At 41.8% G+C, this 18,216-nt stretch overlaps 1 protein-coding gene across 3 annotated transcripts in view; it reads left to right on the forward strand.

Moving 5' to 3' along the window:
- Positions 1-18,216, forward strand: part of NRIP1 (nuclear receptor interacting protein 1) — a 76,169-nt gene that overhangs the window by 13,670 nt on the left and 44,283 nt on the right. Inside the window, exons 1-3 of one of the 3 annotated variants that reach the window (XM_007669508.3) lie at positions 2,052-2,301; positions 5,092-5,131; positions 6,189-6,299. The gene's annotated coding sequence lies outside the window, so the exon portion shown is untranslated. Of the gene's footprint in view, positions 1-2,051; positions 2,302-5,091; positions 5,132-6,188; positions 6,300-18,216 lie in introns of those variants that run through there. The other 2 variants (XM_029082244.2, XM_029082243.2) reach the window with 2 other exon arrangements.

The raw sequence follows: 18,216 nt of genomic DNA on the forward strand, positions 1-18,216 counted from the left end.
ATTTTAAGGCTCATCTGTGAGTTGTAAATTTTCTTTAGGCAGGAAGAGTGGTAAGCTTGTTATGGGCAGGGACTGTGTCTGCTAATTTCTGCTGTGTTGAAGTCTCCTGAGTTATTGGTACAGAGTTCTGCACATAGTAAGCACTCAATAAATACCATTAATTAAGTACATGAACACAGTTATCAATCAAAATGGTATAATCAGGGCACTATTTACAGGATTCTGTAATTTGCAGCTTGGTTAGCTTTATATTTAGTCTGATTTAGACAACTTTATAAATTTACCAGTGCTCTCTGCGCTCCAGCCTTTCCCTTGCTGTATATATTCACCTGGCTATCTTGACTTTCATATGTACACATTAATTATGGGTATACTACAGGAAGTGTGAATAGAGGTGATTTTTTTTTCAGGCATTGGCTTATTGATTCTGAAGGTGTTTTCCAATATTTACAAAACTCTTGAGCATCACTATCTTGGAACATTATTTTGTGAATTGACTCGCTTGCTTTTTGAGATTGAGATTTTAATTTGCTTTACCTCAACCACCCACTACTGGCTCAGCCTCAAAATAAGTTGCTCTGCTAAATTAATTTTGTTGCTTTGGATTGCTTGTGGCTGTAAACCTTTAGGGTGAAGAGTTGAAATGGGGAAAGACTATCGTCTTTTTAAACGCTGAGGATAAGAGGTTATGCATTTAACCAAAATGCCATTTTTGAGTTGGAAGATTTAAGTGCAACTTGTAACAGCATATTATGAAAATGAAAAGAAATACAGTATCAGGGATTATAAATTAGATGAATACCACCACCTTGCTATTTAGTGTTGAATTCCAACATGGTGTTAATATACTGGAGATTGATGGTTGTTAATATATGGCATTAAGAAAGCCAAAGAAATGAAGCTGAAGAGGGAATAATACTTAAACTCTACTCAGCACCACAAATTAAGCCGCTTGGACAGAAAGAGTCCGTGGTTTGCTGAGTCAAATTGCAGTGTAACCTTCAAGTACGTATTGAACAACTTAAATTCTCTTCAGAGAGCTATTAAACATAAACCCTCACTCTCACATAAATGTATGTAGTTGTGGGATATGGACAAACGTCTTTGTATTGAGGATTCCTACACAAGGAGGAGCTTATGTATCTTGTGGTGAGAGCCCAGAGGAATAGCTGTCATAGCAGAAAGTCTTCTTCACGTGGACTGCAGGTTGAATTATGTTATCGAATGCCACGGTCCTGAATGGAATGGAGTTGCCCTTTTTAAATATGTTTTTTAGAGAGCCTGAATCAAGGTAATGGGGGAAAGGAGAATTGCTGTGGTAAGTAGTTGATGTGTTGGGGAGAGTTTTCATGTGAAGTAAGGTACATTCTCCTGCCTGGCACTCCCCCAACAAAAGAAAAAAAAGACTTTTTTTGGCAGTTTGGAGCACTGGCGTGGTTCAGCCATTAAGTGGACAGAGAAGTCTCATTGCACCAGGCAAAGTCGCCGAAACTGGAAGACTTCTAGGTCGGGAGAGGCGTGGAAGGGGATGGGTTGGGATGGGTCTCTGACGATGTTTTTCCAGCTTGACATTTAATATTTTACAGCAAAGTTTTTAGCTTAACATATTTGAACTTGTACTAGATAGGGTTAATAGGCTAGAACAAAAGGTCAAAGCATAAGGCATTCGGCTTAATTAAGGGAGAGCAGGAGTGGCAGGAGTATGTGACAGTTAAATGGGTTTCCCACAGACTAATGTCGGTTACAGTGCAACCATGCCTCAACTTAAGTGGGTTATTTTGTGCAAAGGGCACCAGTGATTAGCAGTTTGACATGCCAGACGCTTCTAGCCAATCCCATCTGTTTTAGAGGTTAAGAAAGCACACCTTTATGAGCTGATGGATTGATTTGTGTGCCCGTCTGGTAAAGATTAGAAGTCCAAGGCCAACGCAGTAAATGTCAGTTACAGAATATTGTACTTTCTTGGGGGTTCTTTGTTTTAACGGTCAACTGTTTTATAAGGGCGGAGGGGGGGGAGATAACCGCTGTTTGTGAAGTTGGCAGCTCAGAGAGGGGGAAGGGAGAGGAGGACCCAATCCTGGGGTATTGGATCTATGAAGTCACAGATTTATGTGGCAGGTGTTTTTGTATTGGTATCCATCCTGCTGGGGATACACTAGACTTTATGAAATGCTCTTTGGCGTTAAAGCTTGAGTGGAGGTGTTCACTGTTCATTTGTAAATGTCAGGAAACTATTTCTAATACCAACGGACTGTGATTTTTCTACTTGGAATTGTAGATGTGTTGCTTTCGACCACCTTTGTGAGTGAATTTGGCTTACAGTTATATGAGATCTAAATCGAAACCTGTTCCCTCCAACAACCCCACCCGCCCCCACCTTCATTCCCTTTGGCATTTTGCCACATTTACTCCTTTTTAAAACCTGCATAAGGATTTTTTTAAAAAAAACTTGGGTGTGGAGGAGACTAAAAGTGAAAGCTGTGTGTGTGTGTGTGTGTGTGTGTTTTAGGGGTGGCAGCTTTTGACCGTGGTATATTGATTAGGATAACCGAATGCGGATTATAGTGCTAAAATAAAATATATGTGAGCTGTTAATTGCCCCTTCTGTTTTTTTTTCTTGTTAGTTTTCAAGAAGGGAGAGCAGAACTAGTGCTAATATAACACTATTAATAAATTGTCGATGCAAGAAAAGCACTTTTCACAATGTTTGAGGTTCATTTCCAGTTCAAGGTTGTTATTCCATTTAAAGTCATAGTGAGGTCACAGTTTAGATATGGCCTCGACCCCAGAGACATGCCTTTGTCTCCCAAAGGATAAAAAGTTTAATTTTGAACATCACATTGGTATGGCTGAACTGAATATGCTATGTGGCTATAAAGTACATGTTAATTCAGTTTTGAGGAAAAAAGGTCAAGGAAATAGCTAGTGAAGATTGTCTCCCCCCCCCCCACACCTATGTTTTTGAAGCATTTCAATGGGGATCATTCCCCCAAAATATTTGGGGTCCAAATGAAAGCATGGGGAGCAGCGTGGAAAAGGAACCATTATATTTATTAAGTAGAGATTCTTAGGTTCCCTCAATTCTTATTCATGCATCCCAAAATATATCACTTGCCCTCCCACCCCCCTTTCTACAGACCTGTCTATATTTGAATGGGGAATGCTGGATTCCTTAGTTACTTCATGATGGAAAGAAAATTAAAGCTCCTCTAGCTATTATTGATTGCCTTCACCTAGTGCCAGAAGGTGAACTGGAAGATGATAGTTTATTGTTGCTCTGTGAAACAGACTCCACTTTATTATAAAAACACTTCAGGCTCTGCTTACTAATGTTGTAGAAGAACCCCCTTTGTTCCTAAGAAAGCAAAGAAGGAGCCCCTTAATTTTCAGTTGGAGAGTCCTGAGCTATTTGTGTTGTCCTTTAGGAAGAGCAAGACAACATCATTATCTTGCGTTTATTTAGTATCAGAGAACTGAAATGGATATAGACCTCCTTGTCCTCAATGGAAAAGAGCCACAGAAATGATTTGGCTCTAAGACCTATTTACATGAAAAACCAAACATCTTGTCCTTCTCAGTGGGGGGATAAGGTGAACAAGCATAAATTTTATAATACTCATTGCTCATATTCTCAAATTGCACAAGGTTGTTGTCATGAGAGTTGTGTGTACGAAACTTCTTGGCTAGTAAATTGAGGGTAGCTGGTGGATCTAAAGGAACGAGCAGAAACTCTTTCTTGTTCTGCATCCAGGTTCACTTGAAGCTGTTTTCTGTGCAGTCAAGGCTGGATCTGCTGCTCTTCTCTCTTGGTCCCAAGCTCTGGGATCCTTGGTCTCCTTTCCCCCCCCAAATCTCTCCTCCTCCTCAATCAATCAACAGTACTAAGTGTCTGTTGTTTGCAGAGCGCTATACTAAGCACTTGGGAGAATGCAACACAACAGAGTTGGTAGACACATCCTTTTCCTTATTGTTCTTCCTGCCCCTTATTCTACTCCAGACCCCCCTCTTCCTGTGGCCCAGCTCAACCCCACACCCTCCCACCTCCACCACCCTGATGCTTGGGAGCCATCTCTGAGCCAGAATGCTCAGAGTGTGTTCTCTGGGGAGACAAATTTCCCCTTTTTCTATTTAGATTTTGAACATCTCGAGCGCAGTGACCGTTAGTTACCGAGGCGGGTTGCCAAGCACTTGGTAGCACTCTGCTCTCAGTGATGGAGTCTACCCTCGTGACGGAGGAGCCTGGATCCAGGCACAGAGATCCGGGGATGGAGAACCTGTGAGAAGGACTTAATTATAGTGCTAGAGGTTTGTGAAGCTGGTTCCAGGCTCTCTCATCCCTGTCAACCATGTTCTAGACTTTGTTCTACAGTGTGTTTATATCGGATAGAAGTTTAAATCTTTTCCAGCCCCCGGAAGATCTCCTTTTCAATTCATGCTTACCGTGGGCAGAGCGCTATACTAAGCGCTCTGGAGAGTACAAAATAATAAACACATAGGTACAGTCCCTTCCCAAAATGAGCTTACAGTCTAGAGGGGGAGACAGACGTTAATATAAATAAAATTTTACAGGTATGTGCAATAATGCTGTGGGCTGTGGGGAGGATGAATAAAGGGAGCAAATCAGGGTGACGCAGAAGGGAGTGGGAGAAGAGGAAAGGCGGGCTAAGTCAGAGAAGGCCTCTCAGAGGAGACATGCCTGCAACACCTCCCATTGTCCAGCAGTTCAACTTCCTGCACTTTCTAATTTCACGAGTGGTTACATTTTCTTATGTGATCCCTGGTCAGTTTATACATTAGAATAGCCTTTGTAAACATAGTGTGTTTTAATCTGATTACTTTTTACAATGCATCCAAATGCTCCTTTAGCCAACTTGTGAGGAACGGCCAGAAGTTTTTGTTTGCTCTTTTTCTTTAAACCCATCATGCTCAACAATTTTATTCAAACTGCGTTTCCCAATTTCATAATCAAATGAGAGAAATAAGGAGATTTATTTCAACTGGCAATGAGGTACACAGGATTCTGATTAATTGTGCTTTGTGTTGAGTATGAAAGGGATAATAGCCTAATGGTACTCCTCAACTTGGTGATAGGGATGACAACTGAAAAAGGAAACCAGTGAACTAATTTAAGGTGAGATATTGGTCATAAGAACTGATATTGATGCATGCACCTGTTGATTTAATTAACCTTAGTGGACCACACCTTGATTTAATGACCATCATTCTTAAGTATCCCCTTTCAGTGTTACTTTTCTAAACTCCATGACCTTGAGATCACTGACTATAATCTGGAACAATTTCAAAGTCATGTAAATGAATGTAATTAAGGTATTGCTTATCATCTTGCAGAGTTCAGAGGGAAGCTTATTGGCTGGAAAGGTTTGTTTGCTTTATATGGAAGGTCAAAATAAGGTTAAATTTTATTGCATAAAATGATTTGGTAATGGTTTTATTTTAGCTGCTGAAGAAAGCCATGTTCTAAAAGCAGGCAGTTTTCTTGGACCCTGGAGTTGGGGGGGAGGATCTACTTAAAAGTAAATTTTTCTCTTTACTACGTAGAGTTCAGCCCCTTGCTCCCACTTCTCAGATTTTATAAAGGGAAGTTCTGATGTCTGCAGTGCCTCTTGATGGAAGCAATTAAAAGAAAAAGTAATGTCCAGCATAACTGGCATATAGGACTGCTGTCTCCTTTCTCCTCTGGTGTTTCTTGGCCTTTAGGCTGGGGGGCTAGGAAGGTGTGCCCACTTGGAATCCCAGGTCTGTCCATTTTGATCATTCTTCAATTTGCGTCAGCCTAAGAGAGTTTTGCAGCAGCTCTGGGTGAACCAGCCCTGGGGCATTTCAGACCCAAAGAACCCATTAGGAGATCTAACCTTTACTCCAAGGTCCTGATGGGTTTATGGCATGCCCAAGGTGACCCCAGCCATTCAAAACTGAACTGGACTCCCAAATTGAACAGACTTGTCCATCTTCCTGGAAGAGCCCCTACAGCTCACCTATTCTAGTCAGAATTATTGGGGTCCAGAATGAGCTGGAGCTAGTTGGAACCCTCCTCCACCCACCCCAAGAGAAATTAAATGATTTGCCCAAAGTACTCCAGCAGGCAAGTGGTAGAGCCACGATTAGAACCCCATCTTACTTCCAGGCCATGCTCTTTCCAAAATAAGAGTCATTGTTATATTTTTCAGGATCCATTGGGATTGCAAAGACCCACATCGATGAGTTTGTTGCCTCCAGTAAGAGCGACTCGCTTCCCGGCATCCTGTCTTTTGGCCCCTGGGAGAGAAGTCAGCTGGCAGGTAGTGTTCGGGCTTCATGTATTATGGATACTATTCATTGACGTAGCAGGAGAGGAAAAATATTCTCATTCCTGCTTGCTGATTTTCTACATTAACAATTCAGATCATGGTGTCTTCTCCCTGTTTGGAAAATGTGTGTTGAGGGATATTGGTCAAGAAATTGTAAACTTTGAATACCAAGCAAGTGAAGAGTGGGGAGAAAACAGTTTGATTCAAGTCCAGAAAATCCTGCCGTATTCAATGTCAAGAGCAGTGAAATTCCATCTTTCCAGAACAGAACCATTTCAAAAGGTTGAAGAGGGCTTTTATTATGCACCTGAAATGGGATGTGGGAAGTATCTGTTTACCCTTCTGGATAATGAAATGTCTGAATTTAGTGTGCAAGCAGGCCAGTTTCTTGCCTCCCCTGCTATTTTTCTGTCCATTTGAACCCTAGGTGTCACCTAGGTGTCAGTTTTTGGATATTTGCCAGGGTCCTTAGATAAGCTTCCTGGCCCTGCACCCCCCGGGGATGCACTGCCATGGTTCCCATTAGGAACCCCAATCAATCAATGGTCTTTATTGAGCACTTATTCTGCTCAGAGCACTTTACCAACTTCTCCAATCAGTATAATAGAGTGGGTAGACATGATCCCTGCCTTCAGGGAACTTAGAGTCTAACGTACATTCTGCCTTTGCAAGTATAAAAAAGGATAGTTTCTGCCTTGTCCATTTTTTTTTGGTATTTGTCAAGCATTTACTATGGGCTAGGCACTGTATTAAGCACTGGAATAGATAAAAGCTAATCAGCTAGTCCACAAGGGGCTCACAGTTTTAAGCCCCATTTGACAGATGAGGTGACTGAGGCCCAGAGAAGTTGTAATTTGCCCAAGGTCACACAGCAGAAAAGTGACATGTCTGGGGTTAGAACCCAGGCCCTTCTGACTCCCAGGCCCTGCTCTACCTACTAGTCCACACTAATTTATTTTCTGTATCAGAAGACAATATGGAGTCTCATAGAGGGGTGGTGTATTGAGCAACTGAGATTAAAACAATGCTGAAAGTAAATTTGGTGGCATTTTGGCACATTATTGGAATTTAATGTTTAAGATCCTATGCCTGCTCTGAGTTAAGAAGAACTTGTTTTGTAAACCTGATAAAAGCAACTCATTAGTTAAGATATTTGGACTGAAAAATTAAATTTCCTTTTATAAAATGAAGGCATTTTAAAGAGATTGACTTTTACTATCTTTCCAGGTCTGGATTTTGCAAGAGGCTAATTTTTATGTTACCCACTGTATGTAAAATGATATGAAATTTATGAAAAAAGATTTGGGGGCTCCTGGTGTATAGAGCACACATACACATCTTTCAGAGGTTAATGTTCCTTTGTGTGTCAGTATGTTTCAACAAGCTTTGTCAATTGCTTAGCTTCTTATGGATGTGTTGCCTTTTTTTCCCCCCTTTTGGAGTTCACACTGATGGCTAGTATCCATTAAGACTGGAAGAAAAGAGAGATAGGGTCAGGGGCATATTCTTTTGAAATTAGAAGCTGCACAAAAGAAATGTAAGTGGCTGCATTGAACAACCTTCTTATAAATGTACTGCAACCAGCAGGAGAAGTGGATCTAGAGACTAGCTTATTTTTTCATTCTCAACGTGGAGGCTAAGGATATCACCAGCCCATACCATGAAGTGCCATTAGCGACTATCTTTCTCTCTGTCTTATCCTAGGTTAAAGCAGTATCTGCCATACTCGTTTCCTCCTTTGTCCGTAGACTTCCCCACCCACACTGCTCTCGCCCCGCTCCAACCCATACTGCATTCACTGAATATCATGCTCAAGCGTGATGTATGAGGGTGCAGCACATTTAATACTGATGAGGTTTTGGAGATCAATCAATCATATTTATTGAGTGCATACTTTGTGCAGAACACTGCACTGAGCTTTTGGGGGGTACAGTACAATAATAAACAAATACATTTCTTGTCCATTCTGTTCTGTGACCAATGTTGCACTCATTCTTCCTCCCAGCTGTAACGCAATACATGCTGCTGGGCACCATGAAATGGGTGAGAGTGTGTGGATGGCTCACGGCAATGCATCACTGTTACCACAAAAACAACTCAGCTCATCTGCTGCACTACTGTATTTTCATTGCCCGAATGTGGAAGTGTGCAACTCATTCGCACCGACGCTCACATTCTTGGACGCAGTCTCACTGTTGGCAGCGTCCTCTTTGAACAGAAGGGCAACTCTACTACTCTGGTTAGCTATGTTTAGTGTGGGTTGGTAGAAGTGCTACTTAAAAAGATAGTTTTGAAATGAAAGGTGGGCTATGTCCTGGCTCTAGCTCAAACACCCAAAGGGAGACAAACTAACTTCCATGTTTTTTGTGAACAAGCCCTTCTCTAGGAAGAGATGTTAGTGCGGTCAGGAAGTAGACTAAAGCAAAAGTCTCCTTGAGTGGGCATGTGACACGTTTGATATACCATATGTTATTGAGGGGCTGTGTGGATATGAGGGTGTTATGTGGTGGGGCCACCTACTTAAAGTCTAGATTTGTATATGTGTTTTTTAGGATGGAATCACTAGATGATAAATTGGAGTCTAGCTTAAGTTGCATCTATTAGAGGAGGTGGTGGACTTCTTGCTTTAAAATACATGAGAAAATTAGAGCATTTTGGCATTTTCCAGTTTTTGGCACGTGAGTCAGACGGAGCATGTTAGTTGCACCCTGAGGTTAATGCTATTACACCTTTCCAAGAATATAGGTGTTCTTCTGTTTTTGTATATGGGTGGCCTTTTGTAAAAGTGGCTCTCCAAAAAGCCATTTTTTTTGGGTGTTTTTAAATCTAAAATTGACCTAACCAAAAGTATCCTGCGTGTGATTAGATGGCATTTATTCTATGTAAATCCTGCCATGCTTTAGGATTGTAAAAATTTTCTGTTAGGCACAACAATTTTAAAATAGCACCAAAAGCCCCCACAAAGCATGGTTGGCCAGGAAGAAGAGATCTGAGATCCTGAAATAAATGGTACCAAGAAAGATTGTGGAATTTCCTATTGGAGATTTGTATTTGGGCTAGAGTTAACAGTTCTCTTATTGGGATTTGTATAATCAATCATATTTATTGAGAGCTTACTGTCTGCAGAGCACTATACTAAGCACTTGGGAGAATCCTATATAACAGACACACTTCTTGGCCACAACGAGCTTACAGTCCAGATGGGACAACAGCCATTAATATAAATAAATTATGAATATGTACATAAGTGATGTGGGGCTAAGAGGGGGAATGAATAAAGGCAGCAGGTTAGGGAGACACAGAGAGGAGAGGAAGAAAAGAAAAAGAGGGCTTAGGGAAAGCCTCTTGGAGGAGATGTGCTTTTTGTAAGGCTTTGAAGGTGGGGAGAGTAATTGTTGGATATGAAGAGGGAAAATGTTCTAGGCCAGAGTCAGGACATGGGTGAGAGGTTGATGACAAGATTGATGAGATCAAGGTACAGTGAGGTGGTTAGCATTAGAGGAGCCAAGTGTGCGGGCTGAGTTGTAGTAGGAGAGCAGTGAGGTGAGGTAAGAGGGGGCCAGGCTATTGAGTGCTTAAAGCCGATGGTAAGGAGTTAGTGTTGGATGCGGAAGTAGATGGGCAACCAGTGGAGGTTCTTGAGGAACGGGTAACATGGACTGAACATTTTTGTAGAAAAATGATCTGGGTAGCAGAGTGAATTATGGATTGGAGTTGGGAGAGACAAGAGACAAGGAGGTCAGCTGATACAGTAATCAAGGCAGAATAGGATAAGTGCTTGGATTTACATGGTAGCAGTTTGGGTGGAGAGGAAAGGGTGGATTTTAGCAATGTTGTGGAGGTTGAACAGACAGGATTTAGTGATAGATTGAATGAGAAAGGGAAGTCAAGGATAATGCCAAGGTTAATGGGCTCATGAGACAGGAAATTTGAGGTGGATAGATAGGGAGTTAAAAGTCTGAAACAACTGGTGAGCTCAGTGAGCATGGGTATCAATAAGGATGGAGAAATAATTTTTCCAGAAAGAGGAGAGGGCAGGGTTATAGCATATAAGTATATACACTTGAAGTGAATGAGGTCAGCCTGATATCTAGATTTTCACCAGCAGTGCTCTGTGGCTTGTGCACAAGAGCAAAGGAAGTGGATTCTGGAGGTGATTCATTGCTATGGGTTAGTGATACGAGGCGGACGGAGGGATAGGAGAGTGAGTGAGTTGAGTAGAGAGGGTGGTGTTGAGAGCGTCAATTTGGTTATCAAGTGAAGGTAGTTGGGGTAAGGAGGCTAAATCGGTGATGATGAGTTGAGAAAATGGGATGGAGTCAAAAGACTCAGGTCTCAGGGAGAGCAGCACAGATTTGCGGGGAGGAGGTGTGTGGGAGAGAAGGTAGGTGTAGTCAGATAAAAGGATTTCAGAGTTGGTCAGGCTAGAGACTGGTGTAAGCTCCTTGAGCTTGTAGGTGCAGTAAGTACTCAATAAATACCACTGGTTGAACGATTTTTGTGAGAGAGCAACAGTCCTGCCTGAAACAGGCGGACGTGTAGAATGATCTCTGTGCGGCTTGGGTTGTCCCCGTGATCAGGAATAAAGGTTCTTCAAAGTCTCTGAAGTTTTTGATGCTAGAAATGTTCCACTTAGATGGACTTTATTTAGCCTAAAATTAGCTCATACATATTGGCAGGCATACACTGGTTGTTTTTTTTAATGTTGTTTCTTCACCCAACCCTTTATTTACTCACTGAGAGATAGCTATATCTGAGGGCACCTGCTGTGTTAGTGATCATATTGAACGTAATGGGAGGTTATGGGTGTCAGCCAGTACCTACACATTCTAAAATTGCTAGCTACGCCCCAATACCAGCTGTGAGCTTGTGAACAGGTTGGACGCTACCCCTGCTGTGCATGTCTGTTCCATTATTGTATGGGGGTAGGGTATTAAAACAGAAAGGAATCTACCTCTGAGCACTTCAGAGAAGTAAATTTCAGGATCCTCCTGACAGTAGGATTGGATCAAAAAGGCCCAGTGGGGAAAAAAAGGAAGTATTCAGATGAGGCAAGAAACCAGTTCCCTTTCTCCGCCTCCTCCCACCTACTCATTCATTGGAGTTATCTTCATTTTTCATTTTACAATACTTTGTGTTTTGACTTTTGCCTTTTCCCTCTTTGGGAAATACCTTTAAAGGAATCGGGATATAAAACCTGATAACTCTAAAGGTGGGCAACGTGGAATTTGCCAAATGTACATGGTTTTGAAGTTAACTAGAACATGGACCTGGTGACGTGTTATGCCTTTGCCTCACAAGGAAACTCCCAAAGGTTTTTTTCTATTAGGAAAATAAATGGAGTAAATCCGTTTTTAGATTTGCATCCATTAATAGTTTTTCCTTATTAGAAACATTGTCCTTTCCCTTTCTTCTCAATTTGCTCCATCAAGTAGTTGCAAACGAATAGGTGAATGTTGGTTCAGAATTAAGGGAGGATGATATAATGGAAAATTGTAATCATAATAAGCAAGCTTTTCTGTGGAAGGAAGACTTTAATTTGTTGTTTTTAGGACTGAATTTGGTGAAGGAGGATTTTGGACTACTTCCAATGAGGAGATGTCTTTTGTGTTAAATGTTGGGGTGATAATTTCATTCTGGCATCTATGAAATCTTCTCCCCAATTCCCCTGCATAGTATTTTGTGGGGATAAATCCTTTGATATTTTGCATTGAAAGTTATTGAGGCTGAAGGATATGAGACTTTGAGCCTCATGGTGCTTCCAGGCCGATGATTATAATTTGTTTTTGATAGCTTTTTTGTCTTTGGAGCATTCTGAGAATGACCATATGTTCAGACTTAATGTCTGACTCCCTTATTTTGTGAAGTGTATTATGTCATGTAGAATAGGCTGCATGCGTAGGGTTATTTTAAATATTTATTGTCTTGTCTGCTTAGTGAGGGAATGTGGCTATGTATATGAAGACTTTGAAATGTCTGTGATATAGCTAAACTCTGGAAAGTGTGCTGGTGCAGTCCACATTTTAGCTTTTATTAGGTGAGACACACAGGTTTGGATCCACGCTGGACAGGGAGGGCTGTTCTGGACGGAGAATTGGTCACTGGGATGATGATGATGATAACAATAATAATTGTGGTATTAAGCTCTTACTATGTGCCAGGCACTATTCTAAGCGCTGGGGTATATACAAGGTAATCAGATTGGACACAGTTCCTATCCCACATAGGGCTCACGTTGTTAAACCCCATTTTACAATTAAGGGAACTGAGGCATAGAGAAGTGAAGTGATTTGCCTAAGATAATACAGCACACCCATGGGATGGAATTGGGATTAGAACCCAGGTCCTTCTGACTTCCAGGCCCGTGCTTTGTCCCTAGGCCATGCTGCTGATGTAAATTGTAGCCAATCTCTTCAACCCCTCCTCCCCTTATTGCCATTGTTCTTGTCTGTCCGTCTCCCCCGATTAGACTGTAAGCCCGTCAAACTAGACTGTAAGCCCGTCAAACGGCAGGGACTGTCGCTATCTGTTGCCGACTTGTTCATCCCAAGCGCTTAGTACAGTGCTCTGCACATAGTAAGCGCTCAATAAATACTATTGAATGAATGAATGAATGCCACTGCGATTCAGTTGTATATGGTGGAAATTAAGTATATGTGTGCTAGTTGTAAAGATTTTAGGTGTGATTCATACAATTGCACTAGGTGGGGCACATGAGGTAAATGGACAACAACAGGAAAGCCGGACAGCTGCTGAATGGTGACTCGGGATTGGGTAATAGGAAGCAAGGAGGACAGAAGGAGCAATAAGGATACTGGAAAACGAAGCCTCAGTGAATTGCTGCATCCCAGCTGCCACCTGGGAGGTAGTTGCCCTTGACAGACCAGCATGGCACACTGCAGTCAAGCCCATTTAGAACTGAAACTTTGTAATGTTGGCAAGGCAAGAAGGCAAAAACAACATTAGCACCAGGAGCTGCAGACATCAATCCTGGTGGCCAACAAGAGAGTCTTATTGTGTGTGTGTGTGTGTGTGTGCATGCATGTGCACACTCATGCACGCACAATGTGGTTGGAACTGTGGGTTGTAAATTGGCCTTTCCAATCACATATACACACATTCACACAATTTGACCATCAGTGGTCTTATTCCAGTACAATGGTTCTCCCTCAAATATATTAAAAAAACCCTTTGCTACCTCTCAGCCAATAAGGTTTTCACAGAGTTTTTTTAATTAATATTATTCTTGTGAACTCTACTATATTTTTCAACAGTGTTTGAAGTGACTTTTTTAAGGTAAAATAGTTTATTCTTGAAGTAGCTAATATTTTAGGGTGCATGCTTAATCAAAGAATGATCAGGAAGTTAGCATTTTAAAAAAGCTAAAACTTGGTAGATATCTTCTTTTAGTCATTACTCCCCAAAAGCCCTGTGATGCAGAATGGTATGTTCCCATTCTATATAGGAAGAAACCAAGGCTCATCCCAGGCAGAGAGAGTGAGCTACGATCTACTCTCTCCCACTTTTCCCTTTCCTTGCAAGAGATGGAGCCTGTTCTGTACCACCAAAAGCTTTGCTGCCCATGGCAAAACACATGCATTTGTAAATGCCCGTTCTTAATTCTTATTTATTTTTGTACATAATTGTCTTCTGTCTTTTATAGTGTTAGCTGCATATTCTTGCTGGTTCTAGAACAGATGACATTAAGCTCTTGGAGCACAGAGACGGTTTAACCTACTCCACAGAGTTACTATTATAGCTCTGTGTGTGGGGTGGCACTTTATAAACAATATTTGACAATGGTGTTAATTTGCCCAAGATCAATCAAGTTAGTAGCAAAAGGTGAAATCAGACGACACAATCCTTGAATTTATTATTGCCTCGGTGGCTCTCAAGGTCTGAAAGCAATTTGCAAACATTAACTCCCCTTCACACTCAATGATCTCTGGTGGCTGCGCTGGCCTTACTTTACAGATGGAAAAGCTGAGGCAGAGAAGTTAAGTGGTCATTGCAGTAATTGTAGATGTGGTTTAGTGTGGAATGCCCTTCAAATTATTTCTATAGGTGCAAATCTGTCCAACTGCACTGTGGATTGTTGGGATACTTTGATGCTGTCTATTAAAAGGCCAATTTTGTAATTTTTGCAATATGTCAAGGATGAATACCATCTGCTGTGTAATACCATATTGCTGAACCCAGACGTGAGAGAGCATCACGGTTAAATTATTGTCCTTCTGCATTCGAGGGGAAACTAGCAGGCTACTAGAATGACCCCCTAAACCACTTTAATCCTAAACCCGTTTGGAAGATCCATCATGGGTGGTATACCCTCTGTGCTCTTGGTTACCTCCACCTAATTGCCTGCTCATAAGGAGCTGTCCCATTCCTGATTGTGGTTTACACATCACAAGAGTCTGAACAACATTGCTCAGTCTCTTTATCTAAGATTGGGTTTCACAGTATTTTTAAAACATTTCTTCTGCATCGTAATTGTAATCTTTCCTTCTGTATGAAGAAGTATCCTGCAGTACTACCTTATCCACACCGATCCTGCCCCAAGAAACTATTCTGCAGTGTTGTCCTTGATGTTGGAAAACAGACAGAGGGAAAAGCGCTGCTTGTCCAGACAAGCTTTGTGCTTTTGGGGCAAACGTGCATATATTTAGAAACTTGATATTCCTTATTCCTTTCTCCCTGGAGGGCAGACCCAGTGTTTATTCTTTCAAGTGTCCCCCGGCTCCTAATATAGAGTGACATATTCTGTGAGTGTTAAGCAGGAGTTCAGGTTTCTGGTCCCCAACAACATAGTTAGTTCTCTGATTCTCTCAACTGGATTTGGTTGGGAGCCATATGGGAGGAGAGAAGAGCTGCAGGAATTCTGGACGTAGCCCCATTGCACCTGGTCCCATGTTGATGACCACTGCCCAGAGGTAGGTTGGCGAGGGAAAATGAGGAGGAGCTTGAATCTGGATTGCTTGAGATCACATTGCTGGATTGGGTTCATCTCTGAGCCTGCCTGGAGAACTGAGGTAACTCGCATTTGATAATCCTGAGAATCAGATGTGGTGCCTGTGACAAGGTCGAAGTCTTAGAGGTATGTAGAAAGTTTGACACTCTGAGTGTCACAGCGATCAATCCACTGATGGTGTTTGTTGAGCACTTACTGTATGCAGAGCACTGTACTAAGTGCTCGAGAAAGGACAGTATAACAGAGTTGCTGGACATATTTCCTGCCCACAGTGAACCTACAGCCTAGAATGAGGACACATTTTGTCAGAGTCTCCAATAGGACATGGGAAATTGTCTTGTTCTGTGGGTGGCAGAGGGTGTGTGGGGGTGTCTTTTTACAGTACAATGAATAATCAAGGTGTTGATCGCTCTCCTTAGGGTTGACAAGCTATTTCTTCTTTGTCCCCTTTTTGAGTTGGGGCAGTATTTAACTGCTGCTGTCTTCAGTGAAGATCTGTTTTATCTTTTCTTCCAAGAGCCTCAGTCTGCTTTGACTATGAAACCAAAGCTGGTCTCCCTCCCCCCCGTCCCAACCCGACCGTTCCAGCCAGGGGAAGGACTAGATATCCATGTGGGCCAATCGTGATCTTTGATCTGGTGGGCTTGGGCCTAGTTCAGCCCCCACCACTCAGCTGAGCATGTGAAGTTATGCTTTTTGTCATAATTACTCCAGTGAGCTATGGGAATCACAGCCTTCCTCTGTCAGACTGTGGGTAAAGGTTGAAGCTTGAACTTCAGAGGGAGGGCCAGTTCTACTTTGGACCCTGCCAAATCTCTTTCTTCCTTAGTATAGTATGAACCGATACGACAATCCCAGGAGTCTGTTTTGGGCTGCCAGACAAGGGTCTGGTACCAGATGGAGCCAGTTTTGCAGTTGTGGCCATGCTGGATCCAGCTGGGGCAGCAGCAATGACTTAGAAGCTGGGACCAAGTATGTAATTACCTTCAGAAATGAATTCCTTAAACAATCACATCTCATCATGAAACCTCCTGTGGATCTGATATTTTCCACTGTAAATGACGTACCTGAACATACTTTTCCAGTGAGAATCTGTTGTACCTTAAGATGAAAAACGTGCTTGAGTTGGATAAGTGATGTTCATTTAAAGGGACATTGAATTTCTTTAAATGTTTCCTTGTCATTGGTATAAAACTTTTAATCCATTCTTGGAATTTTGTATAGTGAAATGAAAAAAGATGAAATTGGTATGAAAAATTTGGCATCAAATCAATTATGTTTTCCCATGGGTCTTTTATTTATTTCTCTTTATGTAGCAGGAGGCCACTGACAGTGATTAGAATTTTCTAGGTGATTTAGAAAGGAAATAAACATATCCAGAGATGAAATGTATTCAGTTTTAGGATACTGGTTTGTAATGTGGTTCACCACATTGAGGATCAGGTCGAAGATAACGTGTTCTAAACTACTTATCACATTTTTAAAGGTTTCTAGTTTTGCTGACTGAGTGAAAAAAAAATGAGGTCCAATGCCAGCTCGCACTAAATCTAGATATGTCTGAAAGAGCCAACACATCTCTAGGTTCTTAGATTAAATGGGTCCCAGATAAATGGCCAAAAACTTTGAGGAACTTTTGTTCTCGGTTGAAAAGAGGATATATGCTCTCTGTGGCCTGGTTGGACTCTCCCAAGCGCTTAGTATAGTGCTCTGCACATATAAGTGTTCAATAAATAAGATTGATTGCTGGAACATTGAGTGAGTTTATTCAGTGGATTACATTCTGCCATCTGGTTAAGTACGCACTAGATTTTGAAAGTACTGGGAGAACAGTGATATGGGGACACCCATAAAACCTTTAAAATTCCTTTAAGGAGATATATGAATACAGTAGAGATCATTCTGGCTAATCCGTGATGTTGGGAAAGCACAGCACCGTTCTTGTGACCTGTTGCTAAGGGGCTGCAATGCTGGCAACATGAGACCCATGCAAAACCCCCAGAACACCCTCGCTAATTGCACTAGCCAAATTGAGCTAAATTGCAGAAAGTGAAATGTAAAAGCTACTGTAAACTCCTTATGGGCAGGGAATGGGTCTTCCAACTCTATTCTATTGAACTCACCTAAGTGTTTAATACAGTGCTGTGCACATAGAAAGTGCTCAATAAATACAACTAATTGATTGATTTCACCGAACAACTGGAGTAAAAGATCCGGTGGTGCGCGCTGGTGCTTTGATGCCTGGAGGGCAGCCAAGCAGGATTAGTGTCAAGAAGCTGGCGTTCTTTGCTTCTTGAAAATCACTGGGTTACCACAGCCTGATTAAAATAGAGCTTCAACTTGAACCTGCCTGAAATTGATAAGATTTTAAAGTTCCAGGGCTACCTTTGTGGATACTATGGAAAATCTCCTCCCCTGGCATTAATCCCCCTCCTCCCCATCCCCTGTAAAATTAAACACATGGTTCAGTGCGTTGCAGGGTGTGCTAAGCCATTACTTACAAATCCATAAAGGAGAATGCATTCTGAATGGGCTAGATAAGTGTAATCCCTTGGTGAGGTTTGACAGTTTGCATAATGGCTGGATAACCAGTATGGCCAAACATTCTAGACTTCAGTTGTAGAAATGAAATTTTGGCATACCCTCAACCTGGCCTGGAGTGGGGAGAAGGGGATGAAGAATCTTTTGAGATTTCCTCACTTGTTTCTTTTCCATAGATCTTATGAGTGTGTTCCTTTGAAATGTGTGCTCTGGGCAAGTACAGAAGGGAAAATGGAGGCTGAGGGAGTAGTAAGGTGAGAGACAAAGTTGAAGAGAATGACAGGCTTGAAAAAGGTGGCAAAGAATGGAGATCTCCGAAAGGACACAAGAATGCTCTCGAGAAGGCAGATGGAATCCTTGCGTTGAAATTCAGTGACACTGACCTGGAACAGTGGAGAAACA

The sequence above is a fragment of the Ornithorhynchus anatinus genome, chromosome 17, assembly GCF_004115215.2.
Source record: "Ornithorhynchus anatinus isolate Pmale09 chromosome 17, mOrnAna1.pri.v4, whole genome shotgun sequence".
NCBI lineage: Eukaryota > Metazoa > Chordata > Mammalia > Monotremata > Ornithorhynchidae > Ornithorhynchus > Ornithorhynchus anatinus.